Here is a 6,000-nt window from a genome sequence, read left to right on the forward strand (position 1 = left end):
CCACCTTTCTTTGTCATCACTTGCCTCCTTTTGATAGTCACATAGAAACCCCTTGCAATGAGAAATACTACAATTTCAATGCAACCATGGCCCCACGCTTGCACATGTCACACCTCTTTGCGGGGAAAATGCCCAATGGGTTGTTAGTACTCTTGAGCGGGACTGCACTTGTTTTGGCATCTTTGACATGAGTTGCTAGGCAAGTAATCCCACCTCAAGCTTCACCTACTTGTAAAAGCTGCAATCTCTTCTTCTAAAAGCACTAGTAAGTAGCCTAACCATGTGATTAAAAAACTAACCATTAATCAAAGAATTGTTGGTTCAAATTTTTGTATAAAAGATCATCACACAAAGTAGGTAGAAGAGCTCGAACAAAGGCCTCAAGAGCCAACTACATAGCTTGCTGTAAGATTGTTAGTTGTTTGGGCAGACCTTGATTGAAGACATGAACCTCTTTTGCTTTGGCAATGTCCATCGACATCTCACAAGGCAATGCAGATATCACAAAGGATTGGGATCGATGTTTGCTCCACATCTTTCCGTATGGTAGTTCAAAAAGTAAAATCTTGCAAACAAGATCACCATGAAACTACAACATTGATGAATATAAAGATAACTTGATGAAAACCTTTCGTTGTCCACATTCCTTGCATAATCTGGATCCCTATAGCCATTTAGACATTTTTTTACCTCCAAAGAAAATGCACAAATCTTTCTTACAGATAAAGTATGACATCACACCCTATATTGCACGAGTCCCAATCATCGCATTCATCAAAGAACAAACAAAATATAGAAGGAATTTAGCCATTTCAGCCTTCATAAGCGTGTGGTGTAACACCTTGAAAAGAAAGTTTCTTCTCGATGTGCCCCTTCTTATTGCAATGATAACACTAAAAATCTCTCTTATCACAAGATTTACAACACTTGCAACAAGACTTGCTTCTCTCATGGGACTTCCCTCTAAATTATCTTCTGTCTCTATCAATAGAGAGGGATGCAATCTACTGCCCTTGATCAACATGCCTCTGTCTAATCTCCTTCAACAACAAGCTAGTAAACATCGTCAAAGGTCAAGGTACTACAAGCACATGTGGAATTAGTATTGGCAATAACGGATGTGTTAACGGAGGTAGAGAGAATAAGCAGCCTATAGCGTTGAAGGAGCCTTGACTTCCACATATAACTTCAAATTCTGAGCTTGGAACTAATTGAAAATAATGTTGAAATCATTCAAATGAGAGGCAACAATGCTATCTTATTTCCTTTGCAAATTCAAGAGCTTATTCATAAGGTGAACCTTGTTAGGAGGTGTCTTTTTGTTATAAGTGTTACATTTTTTTGGTCAAAGGGACTATGTGGTCTTCTCAATGAGGGTAGAAAGTACACTGATTATGTCAAGTACAATGAAATCGTAAATTTTGACAATGCATCTAACTTAAGTCGATTCTCACTAATTATGATAGCAGATTTTGCTCCTAAACCTTTCAAAAGTTTCAACACTTCGTTTAGAAAAGAACATTTTGAATGTACTCTTTCCACCACGAGAACTTGCTACCATCAAATTTTTCCATCTTAAAGAGATCTATTGACATAGATGGTGTTATATTCAAGCACAATTCAATGGCAAGCTGAAAGAAATTATTAACAAATTTTTGATAGTAATTGACAATATCTCAACCAAAGGCCGCAAAAGAAATACACTTAAATTTATAGGACAATCTATGGCAATAATTCGATAAAATTTTGACAAAAGTTTGCAGATATTTCTATAGATAACTTAAAATGATAGCAATAAACTATGAGGGTGCACTGATGTATAAGAAAACCGGGCATATACTACCTCTAAATTGACTCAACAACGAGTTCAAGCCAATGCAATATAGACCCTATTGAGATTCACATAAATGGCAACCTTGGTAATCTACTTACCAAAGGTCTACCCTTTGAGAAGTTTGCACATCGTCGAGTGGTTATGAGCAATACATAGATATTCGGGTGTATCCATGATTTAGTGGTACACTAACTACTAGATTTTGCGGGGTGGCATCAAGGTGGCAAAAGGACAATAGAATGGGAGTGGGAGGGAAGTAGTCAGGGAAGGGAAGGAAATTGAGAGGGAGGTCTCCCAGCAAGGCATTGTCACAAGCCTAGGACAACATCTCCCTCTCCCACATGTTCAGGGTCTTTGGTTCTACTCCTCAAGAGTCCTCTCTAGAGCCATCCCCTGCCATGAAAGCTCACAAAAAGTCATCCGCCTCCTCCTTCCTCAAATACAACAAACACCAAAGGGTCATTCTTCTCCTTTACCCAAATCCACTCCTTTGAGCACACCAAACAAGAAGCCAAAAATGCAGTTGAGTTGAGATGTCACTCCAAGCAAAGACGTGAGTTTGTTTGTGAAGACCTCTTGCACATGCAAGTGGTTTTTCATTTGTCAGGCCTGTGGTGAGCTTGTTGGGGTATAAAGCCCAATGTGGTCGCCCAGGTAAGTGGGCAGGCCGCCAGGTATGTACACATATTCTTTTGTAAAAACCTAATAAGAACTCACTATGCTCTACACATTACAGTAGAGCGAGTTCACCATATCGTCGTGCTCTTCTTCTCGCACTCTATCTCGCGTCGCACTTCCGCTCATACTCCTTCAACTGGTATCAGAGCTCAGATCGAGGCTCGGGGCAGCACTGCAGGAGGCTAGAGTCACCAACTCAGATTGGAGTGAAATTCGACACGCGAAAATACGGCCCCAAATCTCGTGAGAAAGTCGGCAGGGCTCGGTGTTGTCAGAATTTCATTCTGAGGTCATCTTGGCCACCGTTCGGCTTCGACAAAGGTCTGCGCAGGCCATTTTCGACTACGTAGTCTCGACGGGTGCAGATCCGATTCTGCAAATTTGGGGTTTTCGGCCTACGATTGCAGGTGCTGAGGATATCGACACTCCCAGAGTGTTGACTTGTGGCTGTCTACACATCGAAGGACGGCTCACAATTCTTGGAGGCGTGTCACATAAGACACGGGCGTATCTACACACAGACTGTAGGCGACATCCACTAGTTCATCAGGTAGCTTGTGTTTGCTGCTTGATATTCCAGATTTCATCCTGACATTGCAGGTACTTCCACATGGGATGTATTGTCAGAGATGATGTATGTCTGTTGAGGGTTTGCTGGCTGTGAGTCACGCAGCAAACAACCGCCGCAGCAGTTACAACATACAGTGGGAAATTTGTGGATGTATGACTTTGTGGGAAGTCTATGCACTGTCAGATTTACTTCAGCCTTTGTTGAGGGTCGAGTGAGGTTTTATTGATCTGGGGGATTCTCGAATGTTGAGATCCTTTCGGTGATACAGGTCTTGGAGCGATCCCTCGAGCACCCTTAGATAGGCAGCTAGGATGTATTGACTGTGAGTTAGACAGTTGGGATTGCATCTTTGCTTTACTGTCGTTCAGGCATTGTCGCAGTCTATGCTTACAGGACAGTGACAGAACAGTCAGAGATAGTATAGGTGCAAGACATGTTTACCCACAGCCTACAGTGCCAGAGAGACAGTGTTTTTGAGCTGTTTTTTTTTGTCTGTTTTTGAGTACACTAGAGCCATTTTACAAAGGAGACTCTGTCGAAATTTATGCAAAATCTGAAGCTTTCTTGGTTCATTTGACAGGTTGATATTGGTTCAGAGGTCAGTTTACAGGGGAAACTCTGCCGAACTTTTCCCAGGAAAGTAAACTACTGTGAAGCGTAGCTATGGCTGGATCACAGGACACTGCTCTTTACAATATCAAGAAGCTGGATGGAACCAATTTCCCATTGTGGAAGAAGCAGATTTGGCACGTGTTGGTACAAAAGAAGCAAATAAAACCTATAAAGCTCAAAGGGATACAACCAGAAGATATGGACGAAGATGAATGGAGCGAAATGGATGAATTGGCACTTTCTACCATTATGCTGACTTTGGCAAAAAGCGTTTACTTCAATGTAGCAGACGAGATGTCGGCTTATCAAGCATGGTTAAAGCTGAGTGATCTTTGTGAGAAGCAGAATGCAGCTTCACAGGTATACTGGCTTAAGAAGCTTGTTGAGTTGAAGATGAAAGAAGGGACACCTATGTCCAATCATCTGAATGAATTCAACACAATCTATAGTCAGTTGTCAGCTCAAGGTGTCAAGTTTGATGAACCTGTTAGAGCTATGTTCCTGTTGATCACATTGCTGGAAAGTTGGGACACTTTTCGCACAGCTTTGAGTAATTCTGCACCTCCAGATGGTTTGAACATAGCAGGTGTAGAAGGAAGTCTGCTTACTGAAGAAACCAATAGAAAGACAATGGACAAAGGCAAAGGAACAGCCTTAGTTGTCAGGGGAAGGACCAAAGAAAAGTACAAAGGTGGAAAGAGGAATCAGTCTCGTAGCAAGTCCCGCAGTGCTAAAGGCAAGAGTGACATAGAATGCTACCATTGTGGCAAGAAGGGTCACATGAAAAGAGACTGCAGAGAATGGAAAGCAGAAAAAGGCAAAGAGAAAGCTGAAGACCATGGTGAGAAGAACAAGTCCTCAGTGAAGATTCAAGAAATAAATGTGACAAACACTGTTGCAGAGGATGACAGTCTAGTGTCAGGAGACATCTACTTCTTGAAGAATACAATGGACTCAGCTATTCTTACAACATCTGATGGAAATGCACTGAGTGACTGGATTATAGACTCAGGGGCATCACTTCATGTGTCTCCAAACAAGGAGTGGTTTACTTCTTATGTGACCACTAAAGATCATGTTCGACTAGGCAATGGACAAACATGTGAGATCTTAGGTGTTGGAGATGTTCAATTGAAGTTTCAAAATGGCTCTTCTTTCACGCTGAAGAATGTGAGACATGTTCCCGCAATTACAAAGAGCTTGATCAACACAGATTTACTTGATGATGCTGGCTACGTCACCACTTTTGGACAGAACATGTGGAAGATATCCAAAGGTTCTATGACAGTAGCACATGGAGTAAATTCTGGAGGACTTTACATGATTTATGTATCAAATGTCTCAAAAAATGTAATCAATGTAACCGAGCAGCCGAACGTTTCTTTGTGGCATAGCCGGTTAGGACATATGTCCAAGAAGGGAATGGAAATCTTGTCTTGTTCTGGTTATTTGCCTGGCTTTTCATTTAATGATTTTGAATTCTGTGAACATTGTCTGTATGGTAAGCAAACACATCAGCCACATAAGCATAGAAGCAGTAGAAGAGATACACAATTGGCACTTGTTCATAGTGATTTTTGTGGACCTATGCCTAACCTATCTCTAGGGGGAGCTTCTTACTTTATGACATTTATAGATGATTACTCGAGGAAAGTATGGGTTTACTTTCTCAAGCACAAGGATGAAGCGTTTAGTGTTTTCAAAACGTTTGTGACACTTGTGGAAAATTAGAGTGGCAAGAAGCTTAAATGCTTACGCACTGACAATGGTGGAGAGTATGTTTCAAAGGCCTTTCAGGACTTTTGTGAGTCAAAAGGTATAAAACGTGAACTTACTGCTCCTTACAATCCTCCTCAAAATGGTGTTGCTGAGAGGATGAATAGGACCATACAAGAGAAGGTCAGAAGTATGTTGTCTAATGCACAGCTGCCAAATGGGTTTTGGGATGAAACTGTATCAACAACTGTTCATCTTGTAAATAGATCTCCTAGCAAGGTTTTGCAGAAGGATTCAGTGCCAGAGATGGTACGGTCAGGCAAAATGCCCTCATACAAGCATCTCAGAGTCTTTGGCTGTGAGGCATATACTCACGTTCCAAAGGAATTTAGGAACAAACTTGAGCCAAAGAGTAGAAAGTGCATCTTTCTAGGCTATGGTAATTCTGGTGAGATGGGGTACAGACTTTGGGATCCCGAATCCAGAAAGGTTGTCCGCAGCAATGATGTTCACTTTAATGAATCCAAATATCATTCTAAACTAGAGAGGGTTGAGGAGATTAGAAGAGTTGTCTTCCAAGAAGATGGAC

Source organism: Adiantum capillus-veneris, chromosome 3, assembly GCF_014529385.1.
Source record: "Adiantum capillus-veneris isolate H3 chromosome 3, ASM1452938v2, whole genome shotgun sequence".
NCBI lineage: Eukaryota > Viridiplantae > Streptophyta > Polypodiopsida > Polypodiales > Pteridaceae > Adiantum > Adiantum capillus-veneris.